The sequence below is a fragment of the Capra hircus genome, chromosome 14, assembly GCF_001704415.2.
Source record: "Capra hircus breed San Clemente chromosome 14, ASM170441v1, whole genome shotgun sequence".
Taxonomy (NCBI): Eukaryota; Metazoa; Chordata; class Mammalia; order Artiodactyla; family Bovidae; genus Capra; species Capra hircus.
The window spans coordinates 51,476,837-51,494,350 of record NC_030821.1 but is presented as its reverse complement, the minus strand read 5'-3'; positions in this window follow the sequence as shown (position 1 = coordinate 51,494,350).

Below are 17,514 nucleotides of genomic sequence, written 5' to 3'. Positions count from 1 at the left end.
GCCTTCTCCGGCCAGGCTTCTCTATCCTTTGCTATCTCCCAGAGTTTGCTCAAACTAGGCAGGATCACTAGCTACATTAAATTTTCAGATGAATAAAGAAAAAGCAGGAAGGACTAAAGGTTGGGATTTAAGGTTTAAAACACTTTAAACTCCATCTAGTTTCATGCTATGTCCCTAAAGCCTACTACAAGGCATTTGGTGAGCTCCAGATATGTATGTGCCTCTCTCCCCATCCCGCCCCACCCCAGCCCTGGAGAAGAAGGGAAAATGAGTGGCCGGGAAAAGTCCCCTCATAACTGTGCTGGAGAGAGGGGAGAGGGCCATCAGTGATTAGATGATCTCAATAGTCTGGACCACCTTTCTGTTCCATGTCATGGCCATACTCTCCATTAATCTTTATTATGTTATCAAAATATTAAATTTCCATGTTTCCTTTTGGCATTACTTCTCTTATTTTATCCTGGACTCCTTTGAGAATCCTGACATGCTGAGGTATTGAGAAGCAACTTTCCTCAAGTGACCAACTTCTACACATCATTTAACATAAAATTTAACACAGCAGAGTTCCAATTCCTGCTGGAATCATGCCCTCTGTTCCCACATTTTGGTGGCCTTGGGCTCCCAAAGAGCTTTTCCCTCTGGCTCCCCTTTGGTCAGTGGATTGTTGGGCTGCCTGGGCGTCCTCGGCTCCTGGGTGCAGGCACCCCAGCACCACCTACACCATTTTATCCCCACAACAGCTATCTCGAGATAGGCCTTGGCTGCTGCCAGGACAGTCATTTGCTATTACCAGCAGTTTCCCAGCAATCAGCAGCAATTAGCAACAGCCTGCGTTCACACACATTAGAAACCACTCAGCAAACTCAGGGAGAAAAACTGAGAATTTCAAAGAATGGCTGACCTCTTTCCATCTTCCAGCTGCAGCAAGAAGCCTCACACCCATCTCCCCAGAACTCTAAAGAGGCTGCCAGTGTACACGAGACCTTGTAAACCCAGGAGAGGCTATGCTTTCTATGGGGTCTGCAATGTATCTTTCTGGAGCTCCCTCCTTGAAACACGGTTTGGCCAGATATTAAGTGACTGAGTCCACGCTGTCCTGTGATGAAGGCTCAGAAGTCATTTGCCTGAATTTCTTCCATCAGCAAAGTGGCACCAAGGGATGAATCTTAACACCCTCATCATTCCATCCAAGCCACCAGTTGGCTACTCCCACTGGCCAATGCCCAGAAGTCAAAGTCTTCAAAGACAAGGCGTGGACGTAAGTGCCAAACTGTTGTTATTTTAGAGAAAGCCCATCAGCAACCTATCAATACATATTATTAAACAAACATTTACTGAGCCTCTCCTACGTTTCCAGACACAGTGCAGGTACTGGTATTCAGAGCTGAGGGATTCACAGTGTATAAAGAGAGAGAAATGTAAGTAGACAGTTTCCATGCAGTGTTGTGATAAACACCGTGGTAGCAAGAGGCACTGGGTGCTGGGGAAGCCTACAAGAGGACATCAAGAAAGCCTTCCTGGGGCTTCCCTGGTGGCTCAGTGGTAAAGAATCCACCTGCCAATGCAGGAGACAGGGGTTTGATCCCTGGACTGTGGAAGATCCCACATGGCATAGAGCAACTAAGCCTGGGTACTGCAACTCCTGAGCTCAGGCTCTAGAACTCAAGAACCACAACCACTGAAGCCAGCTTGCCCTAGAGTGCTCAGCAACTAGAGAGGCCGCCTCAAAGAGAAGCCTGAGCACCACAAGAAGAAAGTAGCCCCTGCTCACCACAACTGGAGAAAAGCCCACACAGCGATGAATGCCCAGGACAGCCAATAAATAAATAAATAAAATTATTGAAAAAAAAAATAAAAGAAGAAGAAAGTCTTTCTGAGAAGGTAATGCTCAAACAGAACCTTAAGGAAGAAGTACGACCTAACAGAACAAGGATAGCCAGGGGCATATCAGACAGATGCTCTGAGAGGCAGGATGCTGGGCACCTGGGGAGCTGCGCTGGTAGGTCAGGGAATGAGATGGGCACAAGGCGGTGAGAGATGAGACTGAAGGAGGAGTCAGTGGAGGCAAACCTTCAGAGGTTCTTGATGAATTCCAAGGTTTTTTCAACCTCTATCTCTCCCTGGGTTGGGACGATCCCCTGGAGGAGGGAATGGCTACCCACTCCAGTATTCTTGCCTGGAGAATCCCATGGACAGAGGAGCCTGATGGGCTACAGTCCATAGGGTCGCAAAGAGTCGGACACGACTGAGTGATTAAGCACAGAGCCATGAAAGAAGGAAATTTTAGAAACAGAAGAGAACCTGGACATCAACTAATGTCACCAAGCAAGCTAAGCCCTAGGGAGGTCAAGCTAAGATTAGAGACAGCCCATGGAGATGATGGGGAGCCAGTAGCTCGCTTAAGACTTGACAGTCCACCAAGCCCTTTGTCATCACATCTCCATAACAGAGGAAAATACGAACAGGTCAAAAGACCTAATCCATAAGCATTAACCACTGCCTGGCTGAGGGATCTTCAGTAAGTCCTTTTATGGCTCTGATCTCACTTTCACATCTACAAGAGCAAGAGACTGGATAACTGGTGCTCTCTCCAGTCCTGACACCATGTTTCTAGAATCTGTTATCACAAAGCCTGTACTGACAAGCTGGAAAAAGGTAACTTCTCCTACAAAGATGGTTAGTTACAATTTTCTGAAGGTCTTCAGTCAGTTCACTTCACTCGCTCAGTCATGTCTGACTCTATGAGACCCCATGGACTAAGCACGCCAGGCCTCCCTGTCCATCACCAGCTCTTGGAATTTACTCAAACTCATGTCCATTGAGTCAGTGATGCCATCCAACCATCTCATCCTCTGTCGTCCCCTCTCCTCCTGCCTTCAATCTTTCTCAGCATCAGGGTCTTTTCAAATGAGTCAGTTCTTCACATCAGATGACCAAAGTATTGGAGTTTCAGCTTCAGCATCAGTCCTTCCAATGAACACCCAGGACTGATTTCCTTTAGGATGGACTGGTTGGATCTCCTTGCAGTCCAAGCAACTCTCAAGAGTCTTCTCCAACACCACAATTCAAAAGCATCAATTTTCCAGTGCTCAGCTTTCTTTATAGTCCAACTCTCCATCCATACGTGACTACTGGAAAAACCATAGCTTTCACTAGACAGACCTTTGTTGGCAAAGTAATGTCTCTGCTTTTGAATATGCTGTCTAGGTTGGTTATAAATTTTCTTCCAAGGAGCAAGCGTCTTTTAATTTCATGGCTGCAGTCACTATCTTCAGTGATTTTGGAGCCCAAAAAGATAAAGTCTCTCACTGTTTCCACTGTTTCCCCATCTATGTGCCATGAAGTGATGGGACCAGATGCCATGATCTCAGTTTTCTGAATGTTGAGTTTTAAGCCAAAGGTCTTCAGGAGGGTTATAACTCATATTTCTTATAATCCATTCCCCATTTAAATCAACTGGTCATGAATAATTTAACATCACCCTTACTGAAAGTCTGCAATTAAACCCCCAAATGAGGTGACTCCATAATCTCTAGAAAATCCTCTGACCCCCAAAAGTCATTTTCTCACTCCAAGTGGAAACTGTTTCATGATATGCAACCAGAGGCCCCAAAGCTTAACTTGCTTTCTTTTTTACTTTAAATGTGGGCACTGAAAATTTACAGGGACATTTCATAATAAAGAAATGAATACCCTCTGCCTTCTTTGTCATGTATTATTAAAGACATCTGTGGGACAGCAGGCTCACATTACTTCAGATCCATCCAGTCCTGCTGGGAATCCTCATTATGAGCTGAGGAGCCCAACAAGAGAAGCCCTTCATTTATCGCGAACCAGACAACATGGCTTTTCCCGCAAGGATGGAAGGTGCAGGCGGGATGACTCAGCAGGAGCAAAAGTATTCTTCAGGAGTGGTGACCATGTATCATGCAAACAACCTAAGAAACAAGAGAAAAAGAAAAAACAGAAAATGTAAACTTGCTAAGTTTTTCAACAACAGAGATTTTGTTTTTGTTTTTGTTTTTGTTTTTAATCAGGTTTCTGTGCTTCAAGGCACTGGGCTCTAGTGTAGGATCCAAAAGTAAAAAAAACTCAGCCCTGCCCTCAAGGAGCTTACAGTCAAAGAGGGGGGATGGGAAATGAAAACTAGAAGCGCAAGAAATAGATTCCATGAAATCAGAAGTCAAGTTCAGAGAGGAGGGAAATCCCAGTGCCCTGGGTGAGCAGTGACGTCCGCGACAGGCAGGGTTGGGGTGGGACTTGGGCAGAAAGTGAGTGAGCAGCATCCACCTTCCAGGTCACCAGGGCCACCTCTTTGTCACCCCGCACTACCCTTCTTCATGATTTCCGTCACAGCACTCCTGCGTCCCAGGTTCCTTTCCTCTCTTCCTCTCTTCCTCCCTTCCTCTCTTCCTTCCTTTCTTCCTTCCTTCATTCTCTTGTTGATTGTATGTCTCCCCAACTAGAAGGCAGGTACTATGAGAGCAGGACTTTGTCTTGTCCTCTGCAGTGCCTAGAGCAGTGCCTGGCATGCAACTGGTGTTCAATAAATGTGTGAAGGCAGGAGGGTGAGGCAGGCAGTCGGGAAACCAAGAAAGCAAGCAAGCAGGGAGAGAGGGAGGCAGCAGGAAAGATACCATCCACAGAAATGGATTCATGCCCCTACTCATCTTTGCCTTCTATCCTATTACTTCTGAGAGATTTATCCTATTCCTTCTCTCAGATTACTTCTGAGAGATTTACCCTGATGCCTCAGCTCACCCAGTTCTTGACCTGGCCCTAAATTATTTTACAGTCTGCCCACTCCCTACCACATACCCCACCAAACTGCATGGTCACTTGCACGTGCTGTGTCTCTGTTCCTGCTGCTCCCTGTGCCAGGAATATCACCCCTTTGTTTCACCTTTATATGCCAGATAAACGCCTGCTCACTCATCAAAACTAAAGGTGGCAATTTAGCAATATCTAACGAAATGTTAAATATGTACTCCTTTTGACACATCAACCCACTTTTGTAAATGCACCCTTGGGACTTCTCACACAGGGTGAATGTCACCTCTTCTGGGAAGATCCCTCTGACTCCAGTAACACAGAGAACATCCCTTTTATAAATCATGGACCCCACAGTTTTTAACTATCATTTACAAGCTTTTCTCCTGATATTGAACGTGAGTTCCTCATGAAACTTACATGAGAGTAGACAGACAAAAATGTAAGTAAGAGAGCAAATAAACACATAAACACATACTTTCAGATAAGAGCTGAAAATAAATTGGCTAACGCAATCTCCAAAGAAAGAGTGAGAGACTCCCTTTTCTAGTGTATTGTGCTCTTACTGGGTGTGTATTGAGATGATCATGCTTTAAAATGTAAATTCTCCCCTAAGAGTCTGTAATATGTATGCACTATGATACTCCATGGAATGTTATGGGGATCTGGGTTCTGTCTGCCCAAGTGTGCTGTAGAATTATAACAGCAGAAACCATATCCTGTACATCCATTTCCTGCCCCTTGTCACCTGGCATAGCAGGATTTCATTTACTCCCTGGTTAATTAGTTATAAAAACAACTTAAAGCACAAGTGCTACTAATGAGTCCAAAGCATCATCTCTTTATAAAATGTTCAAACACATGGAGAGAGATGAACCTAAAAATGGAAATGCTCATTATCAACTTAACAGAGATCTGTGACTGGCTCCTGACCAGTTCAGATTTAAAACAAACAAAACAAAGCAAAAAACTTCTAAGACTATAGATCAGTATAATTCTAATAGGTAATCTAAACTTACTATCTTTAAAAGGAACTTGTGACTTATAAACATCTTTATTTCAAAGTATAGAAACCTATGGCAAGTGATTCATGCATAGCCTCTGTTATACCCTCTGTATTCTGTTTTATAACAGCCTCATAAGAGAAGACATTTGTTTATAAAAGAAAATAGTGTTTATTTAAAAATTCCTTCAGAATGCCAGGGAATATTAGAGGAAATTGATATTACTAAATGAGTAAGACAAATCTAAAATGCCTATTTAAGAGAAAAATTACTTTCTCAATCTTAACCCATAATATTCATACCAAAACATACAGTAATTGTTCTTTTAATAATTTTCCTATTTGTCTTTTCTCTTTTGTTTTCTGATTGGGTAAACAATGTACTCAGTGAAGAAAAAGGAAGTTCTTTTCAGAACAAATAGGAGGGTAAAAAGAGGCTCTATATTGTTTGTACATTTACCAAGGGAACATTTCCTACCTGAGGAAGAGAATAGATGTGAGCTAATTTTCAGTGGAAAAACATGACAGTGACTGAAATGTTTATTCTTTATTGTTGTCACTCACACCAAACTCCACAGGGTTCTTTAGTTGTTTAAAAATGAGATATCAAAAATTTTAAGAGGACAATTTTCTCCAAATTGAACTATAGATTCAACACAATGGCAATTATGATTCCAAAAGAATTTTTAGTGGAAATTAACAAATGTGTTCTAAAACATATATGAAAACGCAAAGCAATTAGGAGAACCAAGACCTTCTTGAAAAAGAAGAAGGAGGGGAAGGGGAGGAGGAGAAAGAGAATCACATACATAGTTGATAAAAATGAACAGGTATTGGGAATTGAGGATTAATGTATTCACTACTGCATAGCACAAGGAACTATATTCAATATTTTGTAATAGCTTATAAGGGAAAAGAATCTGAAAAAGAACATATATATATATATAACTGAGTAAAACTAAGTAAAACTGAATCACTTTGCCATATACCTGAAACTAACACAATATTGTACATCAACTATAATTTTTTTTTTAATGAAGAGGCAAGTCACAGACTGGAAGAAAACTATCACCATATATATTACTACACACTACCAGATGGGCAAAATTTTTTCATCTGTTAAAAAAACATTTAAAATTTAATAAATATTTTCAAGAATGTGGCTCATTGGAAACCCTTACACATTGCTGGTAGAAATATACATTTCCAACTACAGTTGACTCCATTTGTTGCAGTGGTTATATTCTATACACTTGCCACAAACACTGAGTTGGCAAATATTGAACCATGTTCCTAGAGGGACATAAATGTTCCCTGCTAGTCTCTAGTTACAACGTTTTGTCAGTCAGTGCATAACCTCATTTTATGTGTATTTCTGCTCAAAGACACCTTATTTAATATAGACTTTGATTCAATAATGTTGAACTCATAGCCCAACAGTACTATAACTCAAGCCTAAAGGAAACATCCAACACAAATATCTGAAAGGCACACCCTACAGACAGTTCCCAGTATGTGACTCTGCCCTTTTGGTCATAGCTGACTGGGTCATTGATGGACAGCTGACCCAAACTGGGCTAATCAGAATCTATCCCTCAAGAATTTAAACTGAAAGCCATACTGCAGAAGCATTAGCAGCTGTAATACTAATGGCTATTTCTCAAGTGAAGGTTGAGCTGTCCCCAGAACTGCCCTGCATAGCCCCTTCCTGAACACTAGTTATTCAGGGTTTCCTATAATTTCCATGACATTTCTTCTCACAAATCTACATTCCACAAGTTGTAACTAAGACACAGTCATGTGTTCATTCAACAAACTTTCCAAGCATCTACTACCTGCCAGGCACATAGTTGGAAACTTAGAGAGTGGATCCAAATGTCAAAACAACTATTGCAGGCAGATTCTTTATTGTCTGAGCTGCCACAGAACCCCAACTATATAGCTACTGGCTGTGAAAAGTGCCACAGCAGAAAAGCATGGGTGCTCTTAGGGAATTACTTTTGTCACAAATGAGATAACATACATAAAGCACTTAGCACAAGGCTTGGCTTCTAAAAGGCCCTCAGTGTACTATATTCTTTGGCCAAATTCTCTCTAAATAATTGTTCTGGCACAATGTCTTCCTGGGTGTGGCCCATATCCTGCCAAACTGTTCTAATTGGCAACTAATTTACTCCTTGCCTTTACTTTCTGCTGCCAAATTATTAGTTTAGTCCCAAAATATCACTCTGATTATACTGCCTAGATGTATCCCATGCCAAAGAGTTTGGACTCTTTCCTGTAAGCCAGCTGTGAGGTTTCAGATGGGAGAGATGTAGATAAGCAGGTTCTTGTCACCTGTACCCCTTACTCCAAAGAAAATAAAGATGCTGCTACTACAGAGGAGAGAAGGGGAAAGGTTGGGTGTCAGGAAGGCCACTGTAGAGCTCATTATTTCTACCATGTGCTTAGTCTCTCAGTCATGTCCAAGTCTTTGCGACCCATGGACTGTAGCCCGCCAGGCTTCTCTGTCCATGGGGATTGCCATGCCCTCTTCCAGGGGATTTTCTCAACCCAGGGATCGAACCCAGGTCTCCCGCATTACAGGTGGATTCTTTACCATCTGAACCATCAGGGAAGCATTATTTCTAGTGAGTTAATTAAGTTGTCCAGTTATCCAAATAAGTTACAACCAATGAGGGAGGTGGGTGGAGGACAAAAGAGTTGCTCTGAGGTAGGCCCTTCATCCTTCAGTGCTGAGAAGGATTTGATCACTTAGAGCAAACTGCTATAGGGATGATCAATCCAATAGAAAGTTCGGCTGGCAGCCCTGTCTGCCTCCCGAGACCTCTAGTGGATATCTGGGTGCCGGAGACATTCTCTTTGGGAAACCCCAACAGGCGCTACCCTGCCGTCTCTGTTCTCCTTCTCCTTCTTTGCTTTATTCTCCCTTTCTAAAGTATTCTGTGGCACTTAATGTGGCCACACAAGATCACAACCAATTGTAGGAGGACCAGCTTGTTTCTGGTAGGACTCATAGTTGCAGGAAATAGGGTTTATTCCTGGAAAGAATTAAGGCAGAAGCACTTTACTTTATGAATCATACCATCCTGTGTGGAAGCAAAGCGCACCTTATGAAAAAATCATTACTGTTCATAAAACCAAACCCAAGTCTGCCCCTAAAGGAGGGGTGAGCTTGATGGAATGCTTCCTGTCTCTGGGGAGTAGCTATAAGACCCATTAAATAGCAACTTTGAAATGACCTAAGACTCAGGAAAACTGCTTATAAACTAGCACTTAAACGTAAACTTCTTTGACTGTCAGCTCTTTTTCTCCCTTCAATTCTTAAATATAAGATAAAAGAGATCCTGAGTGAAAGTTCAGCAGATAGGGCAGAAGTAAAGCAGAATTTTCTACCTGCATGGGAGTCTGTCAACCCAATCAATTCAAACATGAGTTGGGCTCCCCTCACCTGGAGTCCAGGAGTTCCTACTTTCCTCCTTGTTACCCATCTGCATTCTGGCAGGGATAGAGGGCACCTGTCCACTGGGGCTGGTGGGTCTGGATCCCAGCCACACGGCTTGTCTCCCTCTCTCATTGACCCATACATTCCAGCATCCCTTTCTCAGGAGGCCAAATGGAAAGCAGCTAATTCAGAGATTCTCAAAGATTTTTTCTGGAGGATGATAGTTTGAAAAGCCATTGTGCAAAAAGCTCAGGGGGCTGAGAAAATAAAGTAAAAGCACTTCAGAAAAGCGAAATGCAATTGTAGATGTACACCCTTCAGTGTAATAAATGTCCTCTGATTGTTTTCCCCTAAAAAAGAAAGAAAGGACAAATGCTATTCAGAACAGACTTTAGAATAAGCCCATATCTGTAAAACTGAGGAACCATTCTCTTAAACACTGAGACAGGAATTTAACTTGGAGCTAAGTATTAAAAGATTAATATCATGTAGTGTTTGCTCTTAAGAAACTCAGCTATAATAGAAAGACAGCCACTTTAAAAGCTTTCAGGAACGGTAAAATTTATACGATATTGACAAGAATATTTGCTGTTTTGAGGCTCAGTGTCCAGTCCTCATTCTGATATCAGCACCCAATTTCTCCTCCCCCATTGGATTCAGTCTGGGTGGAATAGCTCAGTCTTGGTATTCTTCCCAAGATCAGCTGGACACTAAGTCAGCTGGACACTGCTGCTGCTGCTGCTGCTGCTGCTAAGTTGCATCAGTCATGTCCAACTTTGTGCGACCCCATAGACAGCAGCCCACCAGGCTCCTCCATCCATGGGATTTTCCAGGCAAGAGTACTGGAGTGGGGTGCCATTGCCTTCAGTAATCACTGAGAATTATAAAAGGTGCTATGGAAATACAGGGAAGGGTTCACAATTTTGCCAGGAAAGACCATGGGAAACTTCCTGAAGAAAGTGATGGTAGCTTTGAGTCATAGTAGCCAATTAAAAGTTAGAGAAACAGGGTAAAAAAATAAAGACATTCTCAGAGCATTAATAGCAAAAAAAAAAAAAGACATAACAAACAAAAACACAACAACAGGAAAATGACAGAGACCAGATATGACCAAAGTAGAAGCTGAACATGCAAGTAAATTTTAATTCCGGTAAAAAGCTTGAAAACAATATTGGTGTTCAGCCCTCACCCCACACATACAGAATCAGAGACCAGGCATTGGCCTTATATAAAAGTTCCCCAGATAATTCTAATTGTAACTAGAAAATAAACACTCCACGTCATAGCAGGCAAACACCTTGCCTACACAGCAGACCCAACACAGGGTTACTTTCCCCCAGGCTGGACATCTGAAATGGTGTCATTCTTTATCTATTTTATGTCTGCTTTCATATCTCCTTCCACACTAGACTCTGAGCAAGGACCTGCTTGTCTTATTTTCATATCTCAGCCTAGGAACCATGATTGCTACTCACAAGTATTTGTGAAAATATCACAGGGAGGAAAAAATTCACCTACCTTCTTCTGATGAACACTGGATGTGCTGATCATCGTTTATTTCACTCAAGTAAAGAGCCTTAAGGTCTTTAGAACCCCTTTTCAGAGTAGTCATATAAGAGGAATTCTTATTTAAATTTGGAAAGAACTAGTAACTCCTGTTTGATAACCGAACACCTTACTTCCTTCATAGCACTTATTGTCTGGAATTATATTTACTTATTGTTGTGTTTTTCATTACCTCTCACACTAGAATATAACTTTGTGAGGGCAGAGATTGTTGGGGGTTTTGTTTACATTTTAAAATTTACTACTGTATCCCGGGACATAGGCAAAGTAGGTTCTTAATAAATATTTGTTGAAGGATAGAAGAAATCCCAAGGGATAGAAAAGATGGGAAAACTATCAGGAAGAGATGAAAGCAAACTGAATTCTTAAAATATATTGTCTATTTAGGCTGTAGGGCTAAGATTTATTAACTATTTTATTCCTTATATCTTTATTGAATCTTCTGAGCCAGACACTCTTATGGTCTGTGAATTCAAAGTGAGTAAAATACAGCTTTTGTCCCTGAGGGGTATGTGGTCTAGTTGAGGACACAGAACTGTCCATCTGTGTGTGTGTGTGTGTGTGTGTGTGTGTGTGTGTGTATGCTAAGTTGCTTCAGTCATGTCTGACTCTTTGCGACCCTATGGACTATAGCCTGCCAGGCTCCTCTGACCATGGGATTCTCCAGGTAAGAATACTGGAGTGGGTTGCCATGCTCTTCTCCAGGGCACCTTCCTGACCAGGGATAGAACCTGTATCTTTTGCACTGTCTCCTGCATGGCAGGCAAATTTTTTACCACTGAGCCACCAGGGAAGCCCATCAATCTGTGTATTCTTGTATATTATCCAATGCTGGCAAAGGCCAAAGCGTTGCTATACGAAACACTGAAAAGATTACCTGACCCAGGGCAGTCTGTTCCATTTCCTCAGATTTGGATTCATCTAAATAGATCAATATGAAATAGGAGTTGCTGGTTGTTCAGTTGCTAAGTCACATCTGACTCTTTTGTAACCCCATGGACTGTAGCCCCCCAGATCCTTTGTCCAAGGGATTTTCTAGGCAAGAATACTGGAGTGGGTTGCATTTCCTTCTCCAAGGGATCTTTCCAGTCCAGAGATTGAACCTGCATCTCCTGCTCTGGCAGATGGATTCTTTACCACTGAGCCAACAGGTAAGCCTTATTAGTTTCCTAGGGCAGTCATAATAAAGTACCACAAACCAAGTAACTGGCACAATAGAAATGCATTGTCTCAAAGTTCTGGAAGCTAAAGGTTCAAGATCAAGGCTTTGGCAGGCTTGGTTCCTTTTGAGGACTATGAGGAAGGAGCTGATTCAGGCCTCTCTACCTGGCTTATGTATGGTATCCTTGCATGGTATTCCCTCTATGTATGCCTATTTCTGTGCCCTTTTTTAAGGACCAAGTCATATTGAATAAGAGGCCACACTAACAACCTCAATGTAATTTGATTACCTCTATAAAGATCCTATTTCCACATAGAATCACATTCTGAAGTGCTGAGGGTTAGGACTCCAAAATATCTTTTGAAGGGGAACACAAGTCAACCCATAACACAAGGCTAGTCCAATCCCTTTGTTCAGGCCAATGGTTGTAGTTCTCTGGCCTACAAACCTTTCTCCAGGGCTATTACTGAGTAGTAAGATGGAAATAGGGTAACACAGAGTTAGATACAACTGAAGTAGTTTAGCATAACACACACAAGATGGATATAGTTCACACTTTATACATGAGCTACTTGATACAGAAGCTGTCAAAAGCCAGAGTAGGAAGGAGGACAGAAGAGAAGCCACATGTTGAATAATTGGGGCTAATTATGGACATCTGTGTTTTCCAAGGTAAATGAACTGAGCTATCACAAATGTGCCACCATTTGCTTTCAGACTTAGTGTGACACGAATTTAGGCAAGGGGCAGTTGTTCCTCTTACTGTCAGAAGCAATCCCAAAGTCTGTCAGACACAAAGCTCACATCTGCAGAGGGCCCCCCCATGGCAGCCCCTTCAGACCTATCCTGTCCTCTGCATCTGCTGCCGTCTATTCACGTCAAATGGCATTGCAAATTGCAGCAATGCAGTTTTTGGATCCTGACCCAAAAGTCATCAGTGCTCATGTGCCACTTCCCAGACATTGTCCTCCCGTAGAACACAAGCCACTTTCCACTAGGAAGTCTGGGTCCCTTGGAAACTAGTCAGTGGCTAGCGTGGACTGCCAATCAGCGAATGAACTGCTGGAGTTGGTTTGTTTTGGAGTACGATTGCAAGTCATAACTGGGGGAGATGTCATTCCATATCAACTGTCACTGATGACCACATGGCTTTGGATGTCTGCATGCTTTCACTCCTTCTCTCCATAGTTTTTATTTTACTTAAAAATATTTATAATGTCTTTACTCCTTTAGGGGTTGCTACAAGATTCAGTTTGGAAAACTGCATATGACTCCATACTATATTAAGAGGTATCAACTACAAATTGGCGCTTGCCATGGGCACTTGCCATCTCCCTCTACAAGGATCAGATTGTGTGCTGCTGAGGCTGCTGACTTTCAACAGCCTCTGAAAGGAGTTCAAGGTGGGGAGCAGAAAACAGGCACTCTGTGCTCAGGGGAAAACTGGTAGGACAAGTCTTGAGATAGTTAGATATTTTCGGGAGCCAACTCCTTTATCTCCTCAAATCTAGAAAAGCGTTACAATCCTTCATGGTGACAACTGTTCTTTGTGACTAGCAGAAAGCTTCATGAGACTAGCAGAAACCGTCTAAAAAAATATGTGCTTGATTGCATGTACTCTCTCTTCACCAAAATCACACATATAATGTCCTCCCCCCCTACCTCTTTGGAGCAGTTCCTCAGAGCTTTCTGAGGTGCTGTCACCTGGGCTGTGATCCTCATTTTGCCTCAAATAAAATTTAACTGGAAACTGTCACGTTGTGCATTTTTTTTAAGCAGACAGAGGGAAGTAGGAAAGACATGTCCACCCCAAATCAGACACACCTTTCCTACTTTCCTCTTCTTTAGGGCTCCATAGGCATGAGATAAAACATCCAGAAACACTGTAATGTAAGGAAAAAACCTACTGAATTTAGAATCAGAAAACCTGGTCTGGGTTACCAGTCTTGTCAGAACCGTGTGATATTTGGCAAGCAACTTTTTCCATTCATCTTTGCTGAGCCTCAGAATTCCTACCTCTCAAAAGCACACAGGTTAGGTTTAAACAAACGTACGTAAAAACTTTTTTAATGTAGTATAGAGTCATATGCGGGCTTCCTTGGTGGCTCAGACGGTAAAGAATCTGACTGCAGTTTAGGAGACCCAGGTTTGATCCCTGGGTCGGGAAGATACCCTGAAGGAAATGGAAACTCACTCCTGTATTCTTGCCTGGAGAATCCCATGGACAGAGGAGCCAGGCAGGTTACAGTCCATGGGGTCACAAAGAGTCGAACACAGCTGAGTGACTAAGCATGACAGAGTCATATGTAGTTTTCAAAACTGTGTCTTACAGAAATCTCGAAACTACAGCTTGGCTTGCATAAAGTGAGATTTCTTTGGTATCTGGTGAAAAATGGACCTTTTCATGTAAGTTTCTGTGAGAATGCTATCTCTGAAACTCTGTATGAAGTAACAAATACCTCATTTCTGGGCAGGCTGAACTCTGGGATGTTTAAGTCAAAGAGGTGTGATGAGCCTCAAAGGAGGAATTTCCTGTTGCTTCCTGTTTTAGCATTTCTGTATAGACAGGGAGAGCAAACACCTAGCATTTTTATGGTGCTTTACCGTTTCTAAACCATTTTTGCACACATGATTTGAAATTAACCCAGGGCAGCCATTCCAAAGTGTGATATTACAGCAGATTGAAGGCAGAAGCAGATATGAAAAATTCAACTGTCTTCTATTAAGCCAAACATAAAAGAAATCAGCAAAAATGTAAAACAAGATGACCTCACAAATAATTTTTGATTTGTATAGTTGGTTTTCATTTAAAAATTGCTAATTATACTAAAATGTAATAGTTTTTTTTTAATGAATTAATGTATAATTGAGAGTCCCTTGGACTGCAAGGAGATCAAACTAGTCAATCCTAAAGGAAATCGACTTTGAATTTTCACTGGTGGGACTGATGCTGAAGCTGATGCTCCAGTATTTGGCAACCTGACAAAAAGAGCAGACTCACTACAAAAGTCCCTGATGCTGGGAGAGCGTGAAGGCAAAAGGAGAAGCAGGCAGCAGAGGATGAGATGGTTAGATAGTATCACTGACTCAAAGGACACAAATGTGAATTTGGGCAAACTTTGGGAGATTGTGGAGGACAGAGGAACCTGGCATGCTGCAGTCTATGGGGTCGCAAAGAGTCAGACGCAACTTAGTGACAATAGTGTATAATTATTTTAACTTTTAATATGGAAAATAGATACAACCCATGTCAACCAACCTGGGAGACAACAATTTTTAATAATCCAAGTTCAGCCAAATTCAAGTTGGATCATGTCTGTTCCCAAGAGCAGTAAAATTATTCTAAACAACTCAAGTAATAGAATTTAACCCTTACTGGGGACTAGCCATGTGCCAGGTACTGTCCTAAGCCCCACCTAATCTTTGTTTAATCTCTTGTACCACAGTACTATAATTACCCCCATCTTACAGATGAGTAAAGCAAGGAACAGAGAGGTTGACTAATTTTCCCAAGATCACACAGCTGGGAAATAGTAGAGCCAGAGTTTACATCCAGTCTTTTCTGAGGTCCATGCTTTTCATCACTAAAACATACTGTCTTTAAATCAAGCCATCATATGAAACAGAAGCCATAATAAATCCCACATGTTAAGTACTGGTTCCCTTACCAAGAAATAGGCAAGTATTGACTGGCTGTTAATGATTTAAAGGAGCCAATCTTTTTAAAGGGTCAAAGGTTTCTTGGTAAATTTTTAATAGCACAGTATGGAACAGGCTTAACTGATCTTACTTAAACACTTCAGTTGGATGTTGTGAGGTGCTTTTGAAATTTTTCAAAACACTTTTTTGGTTGCATGGCATCAGCAAGGCAATGGACATGAGTTTAAGCAGGCTCCGGGAGTTGGTGATAGACAGGGAAGCCTGGTGTGCTGCAGTCCACGGGGTCGCAAAGAGTCGGACAGGACTGAAATAAACTGAAAATAGCTTTTAATACGATTTTAGGAGGAACATGAGAAGTACTTTTCAGAATAGTTATTCTGCCTGGCCCTATATAATCGGGGCATTGTGCAAAGAAGGAAGTAGTCTGGTACACCACCAAAGGAGATGTTAATCCAGGCATAGGCCTAAGACTGATAACATCTGTATATCCCTCTGCCCCTCAAGTTTCTTCTAGCACTTTTCCTTGTTGGGTCATTCTGCTTTCCAATGGCTTCCCAGTGACCCCAGTTAAGTTGCTGACTGACCTTACCTCGCAGGGGCTTCTTAAGTGGTGCAGTGGTAAAGAATCCGCCTGCAATGCAGGAGACTTGCAGGAGATGTGGGTTCGATTTCTGGGTCAGTAAGATCCCCTAGAGGAGTGCATGGCAACCCACTCCAGTATTCTTGTCTGGAGAATCCCATGGACAGAGGATCCTGGAGAACTACAGTCCATGGGGTCCAAAGAGTCAGACATGGATGAGCACATACACACTCACCTCTGAACTGTTACATTCTACTTTGCACTTTCACTAGGTAGATCTCAGGAGGCTATATAAACACTAATTTCTTCTCTTCTGAAGAAGGCCCCCTCTGAGACCAAAGAAGAGTCATTTTGGGTATAAATGAAAGAAATTATCAAGGGAATGTGGAAATCTGAGCCTTCTCTTCCCTGCCTGAGGCTGTCCTTGCTGCTCCATTGAATGTTTTGTTTGGTCCTGCCTAGGTTTCCCTTCTTGTCCTGGTATTTCCTCCTGCCCATCTGCTTTTAGGGTGTTTAGGGTGAGGCTATAAAATTAAATTCTTTATGCCAAGTTGTCTTCCTACTTCCTCACTCCCCATTCCACCATCCCAGCCAAAGCAATTCCCCTACACAAACTAAAAAGACCTTAATTTAAAATGTCACGTGGCGAAACTTGCTGCTAAAGCTTCTAAACCAGATGAGGAAGACTATGGGTCCCTTTGGAAAGTTACTGAATTTCTCAAATGATATATAAATCAGTTTGTAAATCAAAGTCACACCCACCACCCATTATCGCCTCTCCCTCCTGGGGCTTCCTCATTTGATTAGATTCATCACAGCATGAGTCAGGACACCACCATCTAGCTCCCATTGAACACTTGCCAATGATCCACTGCTCAAGAAAAGCCATGGTTCTCTGTGATTTAAAGGAGGCATTTTGAGTCCCTGAGCTTTTCCATCAACTAATTAGCAGCAAAGAATGTGAGAAAGGAAACCCTGTTCCTTGTCTCATTAATTCGATACCCTAGACCCTTGTGGGGTCCCAAAGAGTCAGACACAAATGAGCGACTGAGACACCCACAGACCCATGTGGCGGAGTGAGACCAAAGCTTGGAACTCTGGGAAGCGTCCCTGTCCTTCTTGAGCTAGAACAGCAATCACAGTTACCTGAGATGGCTCAGTGCTTCTGGGCAGAGCTGCTGTCCTTAACAAGCTGGAGGCTCCCAGACCTCCCAGGGTGCAGGAAGGAAGCATAGCCCCAAAGTATTATATCCTCCACTTCCTTTCTGTTCTTAAACTGGGCTCACCGTTTCTTTTTGATATCCATCACATCTCCTCCCAGCTGTGAG